The following is a 23,896-nucleotide window of genomic DNA, read 5'->3' as shown; positions in this document are numbered from 1 at the left end:
GAGTTGTCAAAGGATGTTATACTTCAAAAATAACTCTGGGGCAGAAACATACAAAATAGAAGTTATACCCGTGCTCCAGGGAACATCTCTCTCTCTAACATATAGAAATAAATTCACACAAACACTGGCTCTCCCTTTAGCACAGGCGTGTGCTTACGTGTACACACCAAGTGCAAAGCTATCTGTTGTTTTTGCTATTCAGGAGTAAAAAGAAAGTTAAGTCTTTAACTAAATAGGAAAGGAAGACAGAAGAATGTCAAGCCCAAATGACTAAAAAAATATCATCTACACTTAGAAAAATGGGTAATTAGCATCATAAACAATCTTTCTCAAAACAATAAATCTGTATTCTCCACCCTACAAAAATCCCCCACCTGCTGTTCAGCAGAAATTCCTTACTCGGTAGTCATTTAACAAATAGTTGCTACAGACAATGATTTCAAACACAGATTTGATTTAAAATAATCACTTTCAGAGTGGGCTTGTTTTTCCTCAATCATTTGAATGTAAAACCAGCTACCTAATTACTAACCAGAAAAGATCACTCAGAAGGCAGAACTTCTTGCCCAGAGCAAACAATTTACCTTCTGGCTCTCATCTTGGGTCTTTCTCTGAAGAACTCCATCCAGACCAATTTACCCCAAGCCAGGCCTCTTTACCTCCTTTCCCTGAAGTCTTTTCTCTCCCAAGATTCTCTCTCTCCCCACCCAAACTGCAGTTGACTCTACCATTTGCCTACAATGCTAATGCTAACTGGAGTGACAGACTCAGGAGGTTTACAGAATTTGGAAGGAAATTTAAGTAAGACATGCCAGAACAACATGAAGAAAACATGTAAAGGGGAAATTTAGGGAATACTAGTACTTAATAAGAGATGTCTTTGCAGAGGTGATAAATAGGCTTCACCAAGGACTGAGTTGCTCTATGCAGAAGAAAAGAAGTTTTGAAGGATGATACTATTAAATTAGAATGATGTTAAAAATGGATTAGTGGGAAAGAGTGAAGCTAATTTTAAAATGATGATAACTTCTTTTTTAAATCAAGTCTTTTTTTCTAAAAAGAAAATATCAGACCACTTGATTTTTAGGGAAATGTAGAACCTTGCCATTTTAATAAAATTTTACTTTTTTAAAGAGTCTTGGGTTATACCCAGCTTTATTTTGGTTTTTTTCTTATTAAATGTAGTGGACATAGACCCAAATGAAATAAAACCAAGTAAGCGTGTGACAATTACAGCTAGGGATTCTAGAACTTAATATTCACCACTTAACTACATCACTACTAATTGCTCATGATGCCATTGGGGAAAATACTAGTTTGTTACCTTGAAATTTTTCTTTGTACTTGGGATAGAATGTCAGCCATATAAGTGCTCACCTGAAAATACTCCTCTCCTATTGAGTGGACTTGGTGCTGACTTCCAACACAGCAGTTACCTGGTCACACCTGACGGGCTCTGCCTTTGTTTGCTTCGCCGGGTGTTTCTCATCAGTAACCAGGAAAGACAGTTTATTCTAAGGACAGCATGCTTTCTTTCTTGTCCGTGAATGATAAAATCCTTCTCCAACAACTCCTTCCTTTGATAATCTTCAGCATTTTAAATTCTCCTAAATTTTTGGTATATACTATTTATAACACCCTTTTCTATAAATGTTGGGGATAGAATTCATTGAATTTTTAAGGGTTTTTTTCAACTAAAATTATACAAGTCTGAAGTGGAAATTGATTTTTTCAATGTTTTAATACAGTGATGTCTCTCTTTTTGTTATTGAAGCAAGGACATATATTTACACCAGAAATATTAAGCAAGATATCTAGGAGATAGAGCAGCAGTTTTCAACCTGTGGGTCACATCCCGTTTGGGGTCGAATGACTCTTTCACAGGGATTGCCTAAGACCATCAGAAAACACATATTTCTGATGGTCTTAGGAACCGAGACACTGCTCCTCCATCCGTCTCCAGGTGGGTCCACCCACATGCAGATACGCTCACATATGAGTTCCTGGCATGATGACATCATCACACCAACCCCATCACATACACCCCTTACAAATACAGGTGTATGTGACAGGGTTGGAGCCATAATGTACTTATGTGGACGAGTCACACATGTGTAGAGAGCAGCTACTGTATAGAGAGCAGCTACTGTGTTGAAAGCAGCAGTATTGGAAGAAAAACGACACTTCATGAATTATAATTACTGAGTAGATGTAAAATCATGTACTGTAAAATCATCAACTACTGCAAAAAACAAACAAAATATATATATATATCTGTACCATGGGAACGTAATCTGGATGCTGATTGGTCTTTATATATTTAGCTGTGGTTGATGTGAATACAGCCCCCTTGTGATAGTAACAGGTATGTAAAAAAAACAACACAGAGAATGGTAAATCATAGAAAACTTCAATGAACTGTATTGACTGAACTATGCCATATGTCATCTTTTGTATTATTAAAGCTATTGTTATATATTGTTTTCATTAGCAAACCATCCCGTGACAATGGATCGTGTAGAGAAGAATGTTAAGAAAAGAAAATACAGTGAGGACTTTTTACAGTATGGTTTTACCTCAATAATTACAGCAGGAATTGAGAAACAGCAATGTGTTATTGGTTGTGAAATTCTATCAGCCAAATCTATGAGGCCAAACAAACTAAAACGCCATTTTGATAGCAAGCATCTGAGCTTTGCCAGCAAGGATACCAACTATTTTAGAAGAAAAGCTGACGGACTCAAGAAAGCCAGACTTGACACTGGTCGCAAGTACCACAAACAAAATGTAACGGCCGTTGAGGCTTCATATTTGGTGGCACGCAGAATCACCAGTCTAACGACACTGTCTGCAGAATAGATGACATGTCTGCTCATATTCTTGAGTGGGTAATCCAGGAAATTAAATCTGCTCCACTTCCAATATTTAGTATCCAGCTTGATGAATCTACAGACATTGCAAACTGTTCACAGTTACCGGTTTACATGAGGTGTATTAATGACGGCGACTTTAAAGATGAGTTTCTTTTTTGCAAACCTCTTGAAACGACAACTACTGCACGTGATGTATTTGACACAGTTGGTTCATTTCTGAAAGAGCCTAAGATTTCTTAGGAAAAGGTTTGTGGTGTTTGTGCAGATGGTGCTCCAGCTATGCTAGGATATTGATCTGGATTTCAACGTTTGGTATTAAATGAGTCACCAAAAGTCATCGGAATTCACTGTAGGATTCATTGGCAAATATTAGCAACAAAGACACTGCCACAATTGTTACAAGAATTGTTACAAGCAATGAAAAGCGTCAGAAGTTCTGTCAATTTTGTAAGGCAAGCACTTTAAACAGTCAACTGTTTTCACAACTGTGCAACGAGTTGGATGCAACAAACAATGCTCTGCTATTTCTCACTGAAGTGAGATGGTTGTCGAGAGGAAAAGTTTTAAAATGTGTTTTTGAGCTTCACGATGAACTCAAAACGTTTTTTAATCAGAAAGCAAGACCACAGTTTGAAGCACTTTTCAGCGATAAAAGTGAACTGCAGAAAATAGCTTACTTGGTTGACATCTTTGCCATCTTGAACGAGTTAAATTTATCACTGTAAGGACCAAATGCAACATGCCTCAATTTGTCTGAAAAGACCCGATCATTCCAAATGAAACTTCAGCTTTGGCAAAAAAAAATTGGATGAAAATACAATTTACATGATGCCTACCTGATATGCTTCCTTTGAGGAACATGACATTGAACCAGACAAAAGGATTATGATGATAATTTCTGTGAAAGAACACTTGCACGTGCTTGCAAACAAAATTTCATTGTACTTTCCAAATCTACCTGACACCCCATTTGTACTTGCCAGAAGCTCATTCACAAAGTTGAAGATGTTCCTGAGACAGCACAAGAGGAGTTCATTGAATTATTAACAGTGATGCAGCGAGAACTGATTTCTCTACAATGCCAGTTACAAAATTCTGGATCACGTGTTTGCAGTCATATCCTGTTCTGTCTGAGACTGTCGCGCTGCCTTCTTCTATTTCCAACAACATATCTTTGTCAAACAGGGTTTTCCAGGTTGTTGGTTATCAAGTCTAAATACAGAAGTAAACTTGTGGAAGATGATCTTTGTTGTACTCTTACAAAGACTGCCCCGAGAATTTCTAATCTGGTGAGAAAGATGCAATCTGAACCTTTACAGTGATATTGGCTTTTTATGCATACTGTTGCAAAATGTAGCAATGTAGTTTACTGTTGTTATATTAAGACTGTTACCCATGCTATACCATGCTTCAAGACAAAATTTCATTTATTTTTAATTAGAAATAAATATTTCACAAATTTAATTACATATTGTTTTTGTGATTAATCACTATGCTTTAATTATGTTCAATTTGTAACAATGAAAATACATCCTGCATATCAGATATTGACGTTACGATTCATAACAGTAGCAAAATTACAGTTATGAAGTAGCAATGAAAATAATTTTATGATTGGGGGTCTCCACAACATGAGGAACTGTATTAAAGGGTCACGGCAGTAAGAGGCATTAGGAAGATTAAGAACCACTGAGATAGAGGGATTGGTTATGCATACATGATTCAAAGGGAGTTGTGTAGTAGAAACTTAATATTCAACTTGCTAAACACCTTTTACAGGATTCCTAAGTTTCAAATGACTTTGTTGTTACCTGGCTCTTCATTTAAACCTAACTTCTTATTTTCCTTTTTTAATGATAACTAAAACTAAATCTCTGAATAGGGAATATGCCTTTTTAATTTTAAAAGTATCTGCTATATAATTAAGGTAACAGTCTATTGATTGTCTTTGCTATGCTTAATATTTAATTTTTAAGAAATTAGAAATGGTGTTGGCTACTCTAACTAAGAATGAATCAACCCCTGTGTGGGAATATGGTCCATGTACAAGGAAATAATTGGAGCCTTCTGTCTAGAAACCAGATCAAATAAAACCAACAAGGTATACTAAAGCCCAGGTATGTCCCTTCAGTGTTATGATTAAATGAAAGAATAAAGAAAAAGATAAGGATTGTGGGTATCCCCTTTCTATAGAATTGCTTATACAGTAATTACAGTTATTTGTATAGTGCTGCATAATATAGAAAGTACTATGACCTGACTTGGTGCTCATAGCACAGTAGTTACGGCCCCGGCCACATACACCAAGGCTGGCGGGTTCAAACCAGGCCCAGGCCAGCTAAACAACACCAACAACTGCAAGAAAAAAATAGCCAGGTGTTGTGGTGGGCGCCTGTAGTCCCAGCTACTTGGGAGGTTGAGGCAAGAGAATCACTTAAGCCCAAGAGTTTGAGGTTGCTGTGAGCTGTGATGCCACAGCCCTCTGCCCAGAACAACATAGTGAGACTCAAGAAAAAAAAAAGTACTATGACCTCACTGAAAGAAGAAATTAAAATATTACATTTGACTTTTTAGAATAAAATTTAAAGTTGTTTCAGATCTCCAAAAGTTACTGTACCAAAGAAAATGAAGGTGCAGTTTAATCTATCTCTAAGATTCTTCCCAGTTTTAAGACAGTAACTAACAATGTTTTATATATTGATTGATTATATATTTAAAACTTTAATTTGCAGTATTCTCTAACCCTCTTCTTCTTCTTTTTTTTTAATTGAGACGGAGTCTCATTATGTTGCCCTTGGTAGCGTGCTGTAGCATCACAGCTCACAACAACCTCCAACTCTTGGGCTCAAGTGATTCTCTTGCCTCAGCCTCCCTAGTAGTTGGGACTACAGTCATCCGCCACAACATCTGGCTATTTTTGTTTGTTTGTTTGTTTAGCTGGCCCAGGCCAGTTGGAACCCACCAGCCCCAGGGCACGTGAGCTGGGTGCCATCTAACCCTGTCTTACCTGCATGCAGTTGGATGCTATGGTTAGTATGAAAGGCAAAGCCTACGGCATTTGTGCACGCATTACAGGCAGAAATGTCAGTAATAAACACAAAATAAGAGGCAGGGATTTTTCTACCTCCAGCCTCCCTTCTCCCCACCACCTAGGTGAGATGAACCTGAGGTTGATGACAAAAGACGTTTTCACATCTATAAACAAGCACAGAAAACTGTCTCCAATAAGAACAGCATGTTATACAGCAAGGTCGTCCCAGAGGGAGGAAGCCAAGACCTTACAAAGGACTGCATGGCTCCATGAAACTTGGGAATCATGGCAGGCCGGGCCCTGTGTATATGATAGAAGGGGAGCACAGGAACGGACAGGAGAGGATCCAGCATTCACACCAGAGAGGAGATGCGGAGGGGAAAAGTTCAATGTGCAAATCCTGGCATCAGATGCAAGGTCAACATAAGCTTGTGGGAAAACAGCAAAAGAATTCAGATAATACATACAGATTTCCAGGAATGACTTATTTTGCTGAATGGGTGACACATAAAACAGGAAAGTCTCACCTGGATGAAATATACAGTTAGCTGTTTGAATAACTTAAAGCGTAAGTCCTTGTAAGAAAAAAGCATGCCAAATAAATGTTCCTTCCTAAAGATTAGGAAAAACTCAGACTATTACTCAGAAGATCATGGGTAAAATAATAATGGCTTTAAAAGTAAGAGGTTTCACACCAAAGGCTGAAATGAACTCATTTGCTACAAACAAACAAACAAACACCAGCACGGGAGAGAAGATGCACACAGCAAGCAGAACTCTGGCTCTTGGGCTGATAAGCTGGAAAACTACACATCTCAAATGTTTCTGTATGACATGTTCAGCAGAAAACCACGCCAGATTCCGCAAAAAAAATTAAAAATAAAACTACCATATGATCCAGCAGTACCACTTCTGGATATATATGTATATATATCCCCAAAGGAAATGAAGTCACTCTCTCAAGGAGACGTGCGCACGGCCAAGCTCACTGCAGCACAGACAGGAATCAGCCCAAGTGCTGCTGATGAATGATGGGTAAAGAAAGTGTGTCATGTACACACTCACACACACACACACACCATGGAATACTATTTAGCCTTTAAAAAAAGAAAGAAATCCTGTCCTTTTGACATTTGCAACAACATAAATGAAACTGGCGAATATTATGCTAAGTGAAATAATCAGCCAGGCACAGAAAGACAAATACGACATAATATCACTCACATATGTAATCTCAAGAAGTCAAGCTCACAGAAGAAGGGGTGGGATGGTGCTTGCCAGGGCTGGGGGCTAGAGGAGGGAAGGTGCTGGTCCAAGAGCACAGCCCTTCAGTTATGTTGAGGGATCGTTCTGGAGATCTACTGTGCAGCTTCGTGCCTACAGTTAGTAATACACTATAACTGATCTAAAATTTTCCAGGAGAGATTTTTATGTTGAGACCAATTCTCGCTCTGTCACCCAAGCTAGAATGCTGTGGCATCACAGCTCACAGCAACCTCAGACTCCTGGGCTCAAGTGATTATCCTGCCTCTGCCTCCCCATTAAGCTGGGACTACAGGCACCACCACTACTCCTGGCTAATTTTTCTGTTTTTGGTAGAGATGGGGTCTCACTCATGCTCAGGCTCATCTGAGAGCAAATCTTCAATGTTCTTAGATGCCCTTCCATACCTAATGAAGAGGTAACTATAAGGGATGGACATGTTTAGGTAACATGACGGTGGTAATCATTTCACATGCATGGAGGTACATCAGAACATCACACTGTACAACTTACAGGCCATGTACCCAGCCAGCCACGTATGTCTCTTATTTTTCATATTACATGGCTGGATACTTTCTCGACAGCCCCTGTATGTATAAGTTTTGTCAATTATACCTCACTAATTCTGGAAAAATAAAACAATTGAACCCAGAACCCATGGTAGATCCCTGTAAAGGATATAGGACAAGAAAAAAGACGTGAGTCTACTTGTGAACCAGCCCTATGAAAATGTTTTTGTTTCCCAGTCAGCAATGTTTAAGAGACCCTAAGTGAAATTTACATTTCTCTCCTGCTAGGATAGTGTTGCCATTTCCAGTAACAGATAATTTTTAAAATAAAGAACAGATTATGAATCATCAGTACAGTCTTTGAAAATTATTCGAAAAGCCGATAGTTATAATGGTCAATTTTAAATCTCAAAAAAATTTTAAATCTCAAAAAAAAAAAAGATATGACAAATTTATAAACCAAGAATCATAAAAGCAACTAATGAGATATCCCTGAATAGTAAAATCATTTTTTAAGGACCTGTTCTAGATTATCTGGGATATATGGCACACACCAGTATAACTGTGGAGGAAAATATGGCAAATATGAGTTCCAGAAATAATAAAAAAATGAGTGTTACCTATGAAAAAATATTTGCAAAAGTGCCTTATATGAGAATAAGCCTTTAGAGAACAGACTATTTTAAAGGCTTTTTGGTATAATTTTGAAACATTGATGATAAGATTTCAGCCAAAAAGAAAGAAAATTCAAAGAGACAGATGAAATAAATTTTATATTGTCCTATTCTACAAAGGCCTGAAAATAAAAATAAACTGCGCTTGACATATTCCGCTTGAACAAGCACCTTTCCTGCGACCGTTTCTAGCTATTATCTTCTAAATCCAAAAATTGTCAAAATGCAGAGACTAACATTTTATGCACATAAGGTCTGCGAACTAAGTTCACGAACCCACCCTAGAAAAAGTGCTGCATACGTCAATGCCTAATATCCTTATGGTCCCCTCCAAAGTGCTCCCCTTAGGACGCTGCACCCTGATGCCAGGACCTAGTCCACCCATCACAGCAATTTGCAACTCTTTCCTAGAGTGGCAATCAGAGGCAACATCACGTAGGTCTGACAATTAAGTTTGTAAACTTATGCTAGGAAAAAGTGCTTTGAAGGGAGGACTAGATGCTGGCATCAGAGCATAGCCTCCCAAGGGGAGTACTTTGAAGCTGACCCTAGTGATATGTAGCAATAAGGTATGTAGCAATTTTTCTAGAATGGGTTCATGAATATTATACATTTGAATATATTATGATATAGTTGCTTATAAAATTTTAATCACCAAACCTATGCTGCTAGTTACATGAAAAATTAAATACACTAAATTTCAAAGATGTTTGTATCATCCTTTATAGAATAAAGAAGTGCAAGACTCTAACAGTAAGTTTATTTCTATTTTGTACTGATTGCCGGAAATATGGCACAAGTCAATTGATTTGTATCTGTAGATTCCTTAAAGATTTCTTTTGTTGCATTAAGCATGCAGGGATTTTTCTAGTAGATTCAAATGAATAGTTCAGGCAAGTTGAATAAATACCCCTTCCCCTTATCATTTTCTTAGTTAATAATTTCTCAATGTTTTGTCAGTAACCAATACATAAATTTATTCCTTACTCTATTAACAGTGCATAGCAGGGATTTAATAAACACTGTTTATTGAATGTCAAAGCACTGTCGGAGCAAACATGTACTTGAGAGAAGGGAGAATCTGAAAGTTCCCAACCGTTCCACACTCCAGGTACTTGAGAGAAGGGAGAGTCTGAAAGTTCCCAATTGTGCCACACTCCATGTACTTGAGAGAAGGGAGAGTCTGAAAGTTCCCAACCGTGCCACACTCCTTTGGCACTTACATGGGAAAGGATGCAGAGACATGATGATTAAATGTCCATGTAGCTCCATTTAGCCAAATTTACTTAAATCAGTTAGAAAGCTCAAATCCGTTTATTCAACTGCCATCTGAGCAAAAATACCAGGGCAGTGGGACAATCACAAAACTCTTACACACATATCAAACACATCATATGAATTTTAATTCAGACTGAAGGCATTTTCCCAAAATTATAAAATCCCTTCCCTTTTCCTTCTTCACCTTACATTACTGCCCATTTTTCCTGTAAATTTAAGAAGAGTGGTACATCTGTCAGGGGTATGCCAATTGCCTGATGACTCGAACTCTGCCTGCTAAATACTGTTTAAACACAGTGCAGTAAATCCAGAAAGAGTTGATGACTCCCTAATCACAACTAGGGAAATGGCAAGTTGGTAGAATTAAAAGTATTTTACTCACCCGTTATCTATGTCTGTATCACCAAACTGACATGGATGAAATCATTGACAATTAATGGAAAGTTCAAGAAGGCTCCCATCATCCTCCTATAAACTATCTAGAAGCCCCCATGAAAAATATAAATAAATAAAGATAGAATTAAATGTGAAAAGAAATGGTGAAGCATTATCATCTTCTTATTAAAAAAAAATATAGCAAACAACCTGTGAGCTATACATTAGTCTTTGGCATACTATCATTGGTTGCTTAATATCCTCTACATTCTATTAGAATTTATCAAGTTAATTGAAATAGCTTCTGCTTTTTCTTACTGTATGTAGTAACTGCCTTGCATTAGTGTTTTTTAAACCCTACACAGTACAGCTGGTTGTTTTAAATTATTCTCTGACAGATAAAACTAAGATACAGCAATATTACACCACAGCTAATTTATTTAAATGGGCATTCTAAGGGTTCTTAAACATAAAGAAGAAAATGTCTCTTTAATGTCTCCTTAACTCACTGCAGGACGTGGGAGCAGGCATCTGCATGAGTTTAGCTTCTTGGAAACACGGGAAAACAGCAACAGTGGCATGACAAGAAAACATTAAAGACGGCATTTAAACTGTGGCAACAAATGAAACAAGCTCATGCTACATTAAATCCATGCATGAAGAATACTCATCCTCCTCACTAGAATTCTTGCCCAGTCAGTGAAATAGGCAGGAGAAATGCAGACAAACCTTAAACTGGTTACATATTACAATTTCCTTTTTTCCTATAAAAAAACTTGAAAATGTTGCCCACAGCCGTCCCCTGTCAGAGAGCCAGGGCCCTGCCCCTTACCGCCTCTGAACTGTAAGCAAGTCCTTCACTGAAAAAGAAAAAAAAAGAACAAAAGCTATTACTGATCATTATTGCCAACCCTTTGGAGCCTTTTAAATAGATATCAATGGGACTTCAAGAAAATTTAAATATTCATAAGATTTTTAAAATTACTGATCAACTTGTCAGATGACACAATTGCAAAAGCCCACGATTTTGTTCAAAGCTCTGGCTTCTTACAACATCAGTTTAAGAACTGCCAGATTAATCTTCGTAAAACGGTTTTAATCATGCCACTGTCTTATGCACAAATGTCTGGTAGCCTCCTTTGCCTACCAAATTAAATGTAAAGTCCTCACTGGCGTTGAGAGCCCTTCCTGATATCACCCGGGCAGTCCTTCCTTCACAGGCTCAGCCTCAACCACGTGACTGTCACGGCTCTTTCCCGCCTCCACACTTCCCTTTTCTCTTGTTGACACACATTCTCTTTCCCCACATTCACCTCTCAAAGTCTATATTATTCAAGGTCATCTTAAATCCTAGTGTTTTCTGATTTTCACTCTACCTTTTCTTTCTTTTTTTTTTTTTTTTGATAGAATATAACTCTGTCAGCCTGGATACAGTGCTGTGGCATCATAGCTCACGGCAACCTCAAAAGCAATTCTGTTGCTTCAGCCTCCCTAGTAGCTGGGAAAGCAGGTATGCTCCACCATGCCTGGCTAGTTTTTCTATGTTTAGTAGAGACGGGGATCTCTCTCTTGCTCAGGCTGGTCTTCCAATTCCTGAGCTTAAGAGATCATCTTGCCTTGGCCTCCCAGAGTGCTAGGATTACAGGCGTGAGCCCCAGCACCTGGCCACTCTAACTTCATGCAAATGTATATGAGATGTCATCCCTCCTCTCTTTAACTCTCCAAGTTTTGTTTTTCTTGTTCGTGGATGAGTCACGCTGCCTTAATTTACATTATCTATGTGCCTGTTCCAACACCCTTTTCCGTTAGACTGAGCTCCTTGAGGATAGTCAGAGGCTCTACTTCTGCTGGCATCCAGCAGTACTGTTGCCCGGCATGCCAGAAGGAGTTAAGACAGAACACACAGGAATGCGAGAATGATTTAAACTTTCCTAAGATGAACCTTCACTGAGATTCAGGTAGAGGCCATCTTACAGGCAGCTGAGCAACATGGAAACAGCACGCAAGGTCAACAGCCAGGTGCAAATCCCGCATGGTGCACATGCTGCTGAAGAGGGCTGAAGGGGCAGAGGAAGGGCACTGACTTGTTTTTTCTTTGCTCTCTCTTTTTTGTTTGTTTATTTGTTTCAGGAATCATGATAGCCCGGTTTTCCATTAAGTTTAGGTTCTCTGGGACTCAACACTCCCTCGAGGAAGGGGACACATTTAGAAGCTCTGTTAACTCTTTCAGCATCATCAGTGCAGTGAAGAAGTCATTTGTTCAATGATCTGGAAGGCCGTGAGCGCGTCCCTAGGGCCCACATCTGTTACTGGGCAGGAAATACAGCAACTTGCTGTATTTACTAATTGGGTCAGTTAGTAATTTTGTTCTCTTTTTTATTTTTCATAAATGACGAAACAACAATTACTCCACTTGAATCATATTGTCATTTATTTTCACAATTTGTGCCTCAAAGATACTTCTTCAAAATGCTAAATGCCGTGGGTGTGGTATCTGCCCCATTAGACTACATAAGGTGAAATAACACGTTTCTGATGCAATCCTGGCCTTAGCATGACCACCTGACAAGCATAAACTCGTATCCATCTTCCTAGGCTCTCACAATTAGTTCTATGTTTCCCTCTCTTTTTTCCTGAAACTATTTTTTTCCTTCCAGCATGGAGCACAATCTGGGCCTTCTGTCATGCCCAAATATTCCCAGACGCTTCTGTTACTGCTTTAGATAATTCTCTGCTCCATGTTCCACCTCTGTCTTCTCAGTCTTTCTCTGAGGTTTATGTGGTTTCAATGATCTACATGTGTGAGTCTCTGGAAAAGTCCTCACCAATCCCATCTGTAATTCTCTAGTACGACTTGTGGTTTTGCTGCTTTCAAATTCTTTGGTCCATTCCACTTCCATGCAGATAAACACCGCACTTGCTGGGAACAGTTAAATAGCTGGAAAAACAGGCTGAGTCTGTGTAACTGGCTTTGTATATGTTCCCCAATCTTGGCATGTCACAGAGAATTATACTCACACCGCCTATGGCAGTGAGTAGCCTTTTATTTTTTGTTACTTTTTTTTTTTTTCCGAGGAGTATTATACATCTATCACTTTCCCTTTTGGAAAACTACTACTACACACAGTTCAGAAATGACAATAATAGAGAAATTTTAGTGTAGAAGATGCATTATCTTTTTCCCTTCTTTAATAATAAAATGAAAGTAGAATTTTTCAATGCATTTCTTTGAATTGATGAGGTTAATATTTTACTTGAACATCCTACAAAGGCATAAATAGGTTTATATCTTCACACTGATATGAATAAAGAAAATAAAGGTAAATTCATTCATATGATCAATTTTTTGCTGTAAATTTCACAAGCTTGTCTATCTGTGGAGTAGATTTGGAAATATGATTTATTAACGGCATAGTTTTCCTCCCAGCCATCCTGGCTCCAATCTGTTTTCAGCCTCACCAATGTCTCCTTGCTCATCATCCACCCCGTAGGCAGTCACTTTGCAATCTGCTAATTTCTGCTTTGAAATGTCTCTCCAATCTATCATCTTTTCCGTCTTTCATCCCTCCTGTCAGCCCCCTTGCATATAAGCTGTAGCATCACTCCCTCTTGTCCATTCTCCTTCCATTTCTCCGCCTTTCCCATTTCTCCTCACCATACTTCTTGTTATCGTAACGGTTTGCCCCCAAATCATAAATTCAGACTTGTTGATAGAAAAACCCCTCATTTTGGTCTTCTAGACCCTTTAACGTTTTACCACAATTAGTGTTTCTTCCAAATTCAATATTTTCTATAATCCAAGCAACTGGACATTTACTGTTCCCAGACTTTACTAGCCACAAAAGTTTAGTACAAAACTTTGCTGAACAAAAGCTCTACATCTCTGCCTGGTCAAAGTCTACTCCTCCTTTAGGTACAACTGATCTAAACATTTCTCTTTTAAGAAATCTTATCCCCCCAAGCTGATGAGTTATTGCATTCTTGTGAAGATCTATGACATTTCTCTCCCCTCAATGATCTCTCTAGTCTTGTAGGATACACATTTGATTATTTGTAGTTCGCTTGCACATGGGAGTGTAGTATTTGCACATCTGTGTGTCTCTAATTTGTAAAGACTTGATTTGTAGTTCAGTACCTAGTATGGAGCCTGCCACACAGTACCTGCTCAGAAAACACATCAACTTCCATCAATATGTATGTTCTGACTTAGAAGTGTTCTCAAAAATTATGTCCATGTGCCTAGTCATTAATAAAAACCTACGTGGGTTACGCCCCTGCCTGCTCTTTCTAGCAGCGCACATTTAACGAAGTGCTTCTGCTTCTTCACAGCCGGCAGTTTTGATTTTGCTGTCTGTGCACATACTTCTCGTCTCCAGCTGGCCCAGCCCTGGGTGGGCTGCAGAGCTGTTATGCTGTCGCTGCCCCGCTTCCCTGCTACCTGCCTCTGTCTTGTTCTGACATAGTTATCCCTCTCCCAAGTTCTATTTTTTTATGCAGTTTTTGGATGGGGCTGGGTTTGAACCCGCCACCTCCGGTATATGGAGCCAGTGCCCTGCTTCTTTGAGCCACAGGCACCGCCCTCAAGTTCTATTTTTAAAAGATGACTCAGTAAAATGCATTAATATTTGTGGTATTATTTTCAAGAATTTGTCTTAAATCTGGCAGGTGGGAGATTAACAACTTGTTCATAGTTTATCCAGCCCTTGTGCGTTCTGGAGACTTTTTTCCTCTGCTGTCAACACTTTTTGCCTTTTCTCCAGCTTAATTTTTTATTATCCCGAGTCATGTTTAAAAAGGTTGGTTAGGGAAAGGAAGGGAAGCAGGTTGGCAAGGAAGAAGGAAGGTGCTGGGCAGAGACCCCTTGGAGAAGTGGTTCTCAACTTGTGGGGCGCGACCCCTTTATAACAATGAAAATACATTGTGGCATTGGAAGGTTGAGAACCGCTGCTCTGTGCTGGGGTCCACCCTTTGCCCAGCCCTCCCCACAGCCAAGCAATCTTCAAACACTATCCACCTGCACCGCCATCTCTCACCTTCACGTCCCCTTTCCACCGCACAGCTGTTGCCGTGGGGGAGGCCCTCATTGTCACTGGCACACATCATTGTAGAAAACTTCTGGTTAGTCCTTACTGTGCTTTATCACCATTCTTAGAGCTCATCATTTATTCTGCTGTCAGAAAGAATATTCTACAGTGCTTGTCTGATCATGCCAGGTCTTTACTTAAATCTTCAATGACTTCCTGTCACCTAAAGAAAACGTCCCAGCTCCTCACACACAAAGATCTGTATGGTGGTGCTAGCGCTCCAGGCTCACCTGTCAAGTGAATTCTCTGATTCAAGGGTGTTTGCTACCTACCCCTCTCCAACTGGTTCTTAGACACCTCCTCCTTGGTGGGGGGGAACCTCTCCTGCTTGATTCACAGTCTTTGTCAAGCATGAGTACTAGGATAAAAGTGTCTCTCACCAGCTCCTATCAAAGAAAGAGCTGGCCATTCCCTCCCTGGGCAGCATCCTACTGCACACACGAACTTATTCCCCTCATATCCCCTCTGGCATCTGTTGCACTTGGCAGCCAAGGGCACGGTCAGTGGAGCTTAACTGCTGAGCTTTGAATTCTGCCTCTGCTTCTTTGTAACTGTGGAACTTTGTGCATTCCCCTCAGTAACGTGGAAACACAAATAGTAACTATTTCCAGGGTTTATTTCAACTACATAAGTAAGTTTATAAAACAATGCCTGCCTGAAGTGGGCACTGCACAAGGAGTAGCTACTGCAGTAATTATTTCTATTTCCCTGGCTGGATTGTCCTATGGGTAGGCTCCATGTCTGGCTGTTTTTACCCTCCATGTCCAGCACAGGTTCCAGAATTTATCAGGCCCACAGTAACTTTGGTGATAGGATGAAAAGAAACATTAAAACAAGAATAAGAGAATAAAAGACCTTTTATTTCCCCAAGTGACAACATGTGCCTTTCTTATTGTTCCCCTGAGATGCGAAAGGAACTGGCAAGGTACAAACACAAACGTTGGCAGTGTTTTCCTTGAGAGCTTTCATCCAACTATCCAAAGTGCTCAGTGTTTTAGTGGGGAGTTTTTATTCCACTATCTCTCAGAATTTGATGAGCCCCAGCAGGGCGTGCAGTCTGAAGAAAATGCCAGCAAAACCAGGAAGCAAGACTGGCTGCATAAATTGTGGGGCCCAGTGCAAAATGGAAACGCAGGACCCCTTATTCAAAAATCGCTGTGAATGTCCAGATTGTAGACACGTGAGCAAGGGTGGAGCCATTCTGAGGCCGGGGGTGGGAGGTGTGGGGGTTGGTTTGACTGCACAGGTTTCCATCCCACGAAGGCAGCCGTGCCAGGAGGAGTGTGTGCCCCCATCGCCTCTGCAGTGTTTGGAGACACAGATCCAGGGCATCTCACTGCCAGATTTACCAAGAAGTTCTAGGTCTCTGAGGCTCAGACTATGGCTTTCCATCCCCAACTATCCAAGATTCAGCCTGTCCCATCCACTAGAAAATCTCTGGGATCTGAGCTGCCTATTTTGCAATCCCATTGCTGAGCATCTACCCAGAAGAAAAAAAATACTTTTACCACAGGGACACTTGCACTGTTTATCGCGGCTCAATTTACAATGGCCAAGATGTGGAAACAACCTAGATGCCCACCAACCCCAGAATGGATTAACAAGCTGTGGTATGTGTATACCATGGAATACCATTCAGCCATTAAAAAAGATGGAGACTTTTACATCTTTTGTATTAACAAAAGATGGATGTGGAACACATTATTCTTAGTAAAGCATCACAAGAATGGAGAAGCAAGAATCTTATGTACTCAATTCTGATATGAGGACAATTAAGGTCCTAGTACAGCGTAGGGGGTGGGGGGTGGAGAGAGCTGAGAAAGAGAAGGAGGGAGTGGGGGGACAAGGAGTGTGGTTCACCTTTGGGGGGTACAACCATAAGAGGGTCCTATCTAACAAAAGTAATCAATGCAATCTAGTTCTGTGTACCCTCAATGAATCCCCAACAATAAAAAAAAGAAAAAGTTGTTCATTTATCAACCAAACTCTGTCTAAGATGCTGTCCATACAATTAGGATTTCTGGATTTTCTCAGGAAAGCCCATAGTTGTTAATATCTAATAAAAGAAAAAAGAGCAAAATAACAGTGTGACCGCAATGTGTATGCTAATGGTGATAGGAACCAAGAAGGGCAAATCGTGAGGGATGAATCCCCAGCACTGGCCACTAGAGGAGCTGTTTCATGCTACATAAGAAACTTGAAATAAATCCCATTAGACCGCTTCTCAAATCATCTAGTACTCCTGATCTGCCCCTCCAGAACCGTAACTACACTGCCTTAGAGAAAATGTACAAGACATCCTACACATACCACAGAGGTAAGTGGTAGACAAATGGGAAAAAAGAAAATAATTAGAAAAGAGGATATATTTGTTAGGGGAAGTAAATTGGGGTTGAGCAAGAGAAAAAGGAAATTAAAATAGAAGGTGGGAAGGGACAATGAAGCTTCTGGCCTGGAAAAAGAGAATCACTCTCAGCGCTTCTGTTACACAGATGCATTAAAATAGAAGCTCAGTGTGGAGGCAGTAAGCCTAGAGGTAATGCACACAGGCAGAGAGCCAAGAGGCTCGGCTGTTGGCAGCCACTTGGCCTCCAGGGCCCCTGCGACAGAGTCCAGGTTATATCTGTCAGACACTGAGCCACTGAACGCTGCTATTTCTTAGTTAAGGATCCTGATGTTGGCTTTGAAATCTTCGTCGTTTGAGAAGCACTGTGCCATAAGCCAATGGTGATTGCAGAGTAGAAAGGAACAGGATTTACTATGTGTGGCGAGGGATGATAGCGAGTGTAGCATTACTCAAACAAATGCTGGTGGTGGGCGATGAAGGCTCTTGCAAACAAATTGCATTGTCTCTTAGGCTATTTATGTTTTCAATGACTATTTATTGAATGTCTTGTGAGTGCTGGGCACATAGCCGTGAACAAGAGAAACGCTCTTCCTAGGCAGTTGGAGAGTAAATAACTAAGCACATAACTGAACAAGATAATTTCAAATGGAGATAAAAATGTGATTTAAAAAAGGAAAATGGGGAGAAGTAAATGAATAACTGTTGGGAAAGGACTATATTACATTAATAGAGTGGTCAGCAAACGCTGCTCTGACAAGGTGGTAGCTTGCCAAGAGCTGAATTATAAAAGACACGCAAAGAGGCAAATATCACGCATTACATGTAGTGGGAACAGCATGTGCAAAGGTCCTGAGGCTAGACAGAGATTGTCATTCTGGTAACCAAAAAGAAATCAGCAAGGCTAGAAAGGAGAAAGAAAGGAGAAATATATGGAAGGGGATGGTACCAGCAGAGAGAAGTCATGTAGGGAGTTGTAGGCCACAGTAACGGCCACAGTAAGTTCTACATTTATCATTTATTTTAAAGGCAACAGGGAATCTCTGCGGGGATTACAAAAGGGGTGATATAATCTGATTTCAGACTTTAAAGTAAAATCCAAGCTTCTGTGTGTAGTATAGATTTCAGGAGCAAGATTGGGAATAGAAGCCCTGTTGTGAGGCTGTCGAGTGGTTCGGCCAGATGGGTGGAGGACATAGACTGGGCGTAGGTCGTCTGGGGGGCAGTGGGAGGAGGACAGCAGGTGTCCGGACTCAGAAGGAAGCAATGCTGTGTCTGTGCAGCCCTGGGGGATCACGTCCTGAGAGGAGGGTGGCAACCCAGCTTCCCAAATAGGAAACACCTCATCTGTTTGAAACCTTCTCCCTTGGCACCTTCAGTGTTCAGAACAGAACACTGAAAAAGTTACTTTCGAACCAAGTCTATATATTTAAGTTGCCATGGGTTGTCACAGTGGGGATTCTTATTTCCAGCCTACATCTTTTATTTTGTGAGCAAGATTCGTGTTTCTTTCAAAGTGCAGGCACTCAGCTTCCCCTGTGGCAGATATAGTCCCTCGTGAGTGAGCAGGGAGTGTCTCTGAAGCCTGGCCCAGTGAGGTTATTATGAGGAAACAACTGCCACCTAGGTAAAAATATCCACAAATAAAAACGTAAGAGGAGACTTATACACATGCACACAAGCAAACAAACATTTCAAGTGAGCATTTGAAGGGATGTTGATCTGGAGTAACTCAGTAAGGTGGCCTCACAGACTACACCAGCCTTCGAAGGCACAGAGAGGCTACAGTGCTCGTCCTTGAGGACTCACTGTCAGGGTCCCTTTCTACTTCAGAATATCTCTTAGCCACAGACAGATACCTTCCCTGCGCGTTCCCCAGGCCCGGCACTCACTGCTGCGATTTCGTCGGTGCCGCCTCCCACAGGAGGCAGTGGGATCCCTGCCGGCAGCTCCTGGATGCTCTCTCCATTTCAGCATCCCCAGGGCCTGCTGGGCCCCGCAGAGCAGACCTTCAACAGGAGGAGACAGGGCCCAGAGCAGCAGCCTGTACTCCAGCAGCTGTTGTGTCAGCAGCCAAAGAATTCCATTTCTACAGGTACACTATAGGCTTTAAAAAAAAAAACAGATAAACAGATGGACAGAAAGTTTTAAACCATTGACTCTTGGCAGAGACACTAAGATGGGCTCAGGTATCAGGTCTGATGTAATTATAATCTTGGTTATCCTGGTGTACAGGCATATTTTGTGTTCCATACACATTTAAAGATTTAATTAAATGTTTTATTATAGGGAAGCACAGTGCCCAAAATCGGCATCACTACCTTTTTTTAAACAGAAGCAGCTATTTCCTCATTTTGTTTTGAGATTTGAATACATATCAAGCTTACTTTTACTTGGTAATATCAATATGGTCATCAACAAAAATGTCCTGTTTCCTGTTTATTAGAAGGGCATTATTGCAACGCAAGCTCGAGGCAGGCACATGTTTCCCCCAGACGGGCACTTTCTCTGACAGAAGGGACAGTAACACAGGGAAAAAGGAGGCAGTGCCCTCCGCACTCAGAAAACAAAAGCAGGTATAGCAACATCAACACCAAAATCAGCATTAGTAAGAAAAAATAGGAAAAGCACTAATCGTCATAGTCAAAATTTTCACCTAGTGACAGTCTGAAGCCCCAACAACTATTTCATGAAGTTTTACGTTTTCTTTCCTTACCCTTTTGGTAAACCATGGGGTGGGGGGTGGGGGATGGGAGAACCTCAGAAAAAAAATCTCCTCCCTGGCCTTTCAGAGTCATTTGGACTACAAAATACTGTAAGTGGTCATTAGAGAAAAAACGTCCTCCTCAGAATCCAAATTTATGAATATTTCAGTTTTCACTGAAATGAAGATAATTTCCTATATAAAACACTTCCTTTTTTTTTAACAACAGCATCCCTTTTGCCTTTGAGGGAGGAAGGGAGTGAGGGAGGGGCAGAGGAAAACTAGAAGGGGGAGGAGAGGGAGGAAGAAGAGAGAGTGTGAGGGACGGAAGTTACCTGGTCCCTGCGCTGCCCAGGGGTGGGGGCCTGGGCGGCTGGGCTGGTGGGAGTCAGCGTGGGGAAACAGAGCCACTGAGGGGCTACCAGACCACCCAGAATAGAGCGGTCCGGAGTCCTCAGGATCTGCCTGGCTTGTAAGTTACTGCGTAGAGAAGCATGTCAGTTCTTTTAGATGAAAAGTTAGAGCTGCAAAGGAAGGCCTGGCCTGCTCATGGCCAGGGAAGGTGGTTAGCTGAGGAGGATGGTGAGTGGGAACTCAGTAGGAATGGAGAGTTAGAGCAGGCTACAGGCATTCTTCTCTCCAGAGACCCCCATGGGACAGATCTGCTCCAGGGGGCCCGAGAAGTCCAAGTCACAAAGCATATGTATGTTCTTAATCATTTTACCCAGGGCTCCCTCCTGCTTTCCTGGGAGCAGCTTTATTTGTAAGTCCTGGGTAAGATTAGGTCATTTGTCCAGGGCTCATTCTGTCCATACTTATACCCTGCCCCTCTCCTCCACCTGTCACTTCCCAATTGAAGTCAGATGCTGAAAAGAAGATTGATAAGAAAAGCCCCAAAGCTTTTAGGGGAAAAGACAATGTGAGCTCCTTTGTGAGAGAAAAAGAAGAAAGGAAAGGTTTAGTATCATTTTTCTAAAACTAGAAGACAGGCTCGGTGCCTGTGACTCAAACGGCTTAGGCGCCAGCCACATACACTTGAACTGGTGGGTTCAAATCCAGCTTGGACCCGCCAAACAACAATGATGGCTGCAACCAATAAATAGCCAGGCTGGGGCTGAGCCTGTAGCTCAAAAGAGTAGGGTGTTGGCCCCATATACCAGAGGTGGTGGGTTCAAAAACTGCAAAAAAAAAAGCCAGGCATTGTGGCAGGGGCCTATAGTCCCAGCTACTTGGGAGCCAGAGGCAGGAGAATCACTTGAGGCCAGGAGTTGGAGGTTGCTATGAGCTGTGATGCCACACCACTCTACCCAGGGTGACAGCTTGAGGCTCTGTCTCAAAATAAATAAATAAATACAAATAAAACTAGAAGACAATATATCCTAATTTTGACATAACTACTCCAAAGATATTTACCTCAATAAAAGGGGGGGAGAGGGAGAGAATACTGCATACTTCTTCCTCAATCCTGAAATGAGGAGCAGAAAATTAAGACCACTGTTGATAAATCAGATATTTTTCTACTTTTCAAAATTATAATTAAGATTGCAATAACTTCAGATTCTTTTATTAAGATTGCTTTTGCTCAATGTTTAAATCTGTTTTTTGCAACATTTTACAATGCCTTTTTTTTTAGTGAAAAACACATTATAATTAAATTTCTCTAATTTTATCATTACATAGATTCCAGATGAATAGGATTACAGTAAACTATTAGGTCTTAAAAATTATTCTTAACAAAAAACTTCCTTCAATTGCCTAAATATGACAAATGAAGCAGAAATGAAAAACAATGGTACTACAGTTTTAAATTGCTAGCATCCTAATTTTAAATAAAACCATGTATGCACATAAGCAACCATCTGGATAAAATGTTTAAATTCAATAAATCTATTTTAAAAAGGAATCATTTTTGTTGACACAAAGTCAAACACTCGGAAATTCAAAAGCTTCTAGACTAATGCCTAGTACCCTACCTCAACAGAAAAATACAGAAAAGCAAATTGAAGAAACTTCTCAAAAGAGGAGGGAGAATCCACATTTGTAGGAGGGGCCTTCATGGTGGAGGCAGGTGCCACAGGAATGGGGGGTCCCAAAACTCCTGACAGTCCGGTGACCCGGGCAAATTATTTAACCCCAATGAGTAATCATTTTGTCGACCCATACAATAGGCATAAGGATGGCACCATGGTAAGATCATTCTGAGGATTCAGTTTGAAACAAGTGGACCTGTCTTCTGTATCCCTCATGAATTTATGTTTATTGGACGATTGGCAAAAGGAGGGAGGGCATGAGGCGGGATCTCACCCAATGTGCACATTGTATATAACACGCCCCCTGGGTGAAGGGCTCTTCTACAAATAGAACTTCACTCTGGAAGTGAGAACAATTAACTTAAAAATGTGTACCCTTATATTAATTTGAAATAAAAAATAAATTTAAAAAAGAATTTATATTTATTGGGAATTTCAAAATGTGACCTTACAGGCTGAATTGTTTCTGCCCCAAATTCATACATTAGCTTCCTAACTGAGCACCTGAGAATGTGACCTTATTTGGAAACAGGTTTGTAACAGATGTAATCAGTTCAGGCAAGGTCATCGGGTTGGGCCCCAATCCACTGTAACTGGTGTCCTTATAAAGAAGAGAGCTTTTGAGCACAGACACACACAGGGGGAAAGTTGTATGGAGAGACTTGGAGAACACAACTGTGTATAAGCTGTGGAGGGAGATGCAATTCTTCCTCACAGCCCTCAGAAAGAAGCAGGGCTGCCCACACCTTGATTTCAAGCTTGCGGTCTCCAGAACTGTGAAACAAAAAATTTCTGTTGTTTAAGCCAAGCAATCTGTGGTCCTTTGTTCTGAAAACCCAGAAAACTAACATGATGATCTAATCTGGAAGAATATTTCTGCAAATGTAATGAAGGTGAGATCATACTGGGCTGCGGTGGGCCTGCGTACACAAGCAGACCACGTGAAGCCGCAGACACTCACAGGCACCCACACACAGGACGAAGCTAGGTGACAACAGGCAGAGACAGAGTGATGGGACTCCAGGACACAGAGCACACAGCTCGTCAACAACACGACTCCGTGCTCCTGCAGGGCCTCCAGCCCTTGATTTTAAATTTCTCTTCTCCAGACTTTGAGAGGATGAGTCTCTGTTGTTAGCCGGTTTGAGGTCATCTGTTACTGCAGCCCGAGGCAACTCACGTGGAAAGGGTCACACTGTAAGTACTTAGTCCACTTAGAAAGGACTGTGTGAAGATTTATGATTAGAAATTATGCTTCCACCTCCAGGCCAGAGTTTAAGATTACCAAACCCTGAATGAGCTTGTGTAATTGCTACTAGGATATTGATAACCGCAGAGTGTGATTTTTGAATTTGGTCATGTCCTAAACTACTGCTGTGGGGATCGGAGGGAGAAGAGTTTTCATAGAAGAAATAGTAAGCCCAGGATACTACCAATGAAATCCACAATGGTAAGTGACACAGAAGTCAATTAAAGCAAGCATGTTAACCTCATAAGATGGTCTATGTGCGGAAACAACACCTAAGGAAAAGTCATCCCCAACAAGCATGGGAGAAAACTACAAAGAATTTACTGTATAGCATAACTCTTAGATGTTTTCTACTTCAACCTCAGTTTCTATAAGAAAAAAAGTATCTATTCTCCAGAGCAATTGAACTGGACAGCTGTAAGGGTCTTTTAATCATCTGCTTAGGGAGACTCTCCCCGCCTGTCAATAAACAATGGAACAAT

The 23,896-nt window shown here is 40.7% G+C and overlaps 1 protein-coding gene and 1 long non-coding RNA gene across 7 annotated transcripts in view; both read right to left on the bottom strand.

The window, feature by feature from the left end:
- The window catches only part of NLGN1 (neuroligin 1), a 1,028,955-nt gene that overhangs the window by 766,822 nt on the left and 238,237 nt on the right, over nt 1-23,896 (bottom strand). The gene's annotated exons all lie outside the window — the stretch shown is intronic.
- LOC128572957 (uncharacterized) lies at nt 18,986-21,678 on the bottom strand. The gene is made up of 3 exons (XR_008376281.1): nt 21,549-21,678; nt 19,324-19,538; nt 18,986-19,054 (listed from the first exon to the last, which is right to left on the bottom strand). It is a non-coding gene; the product is annotated as an uncharacterized LOC128572957 (long non-coding RNA).

This window comes from Nycticebus coucang, chromosome 20 (assembly GCF_027406575.1).
Source record: "Nycticebus coucang isolate mNycCou1 chromosome 20, mNycCou1.pri, whole genome shotgun sequence".
Classification (NCBI taxonomy): Eukaryota; Metazoa; Chordata; class Mammalia; order Primates; family Lorisidae; genus Nycticebus; species Nycticebus coucang.
This window is presented reverse-complemented; position numbering and strand designations above follow the sequence as displayed.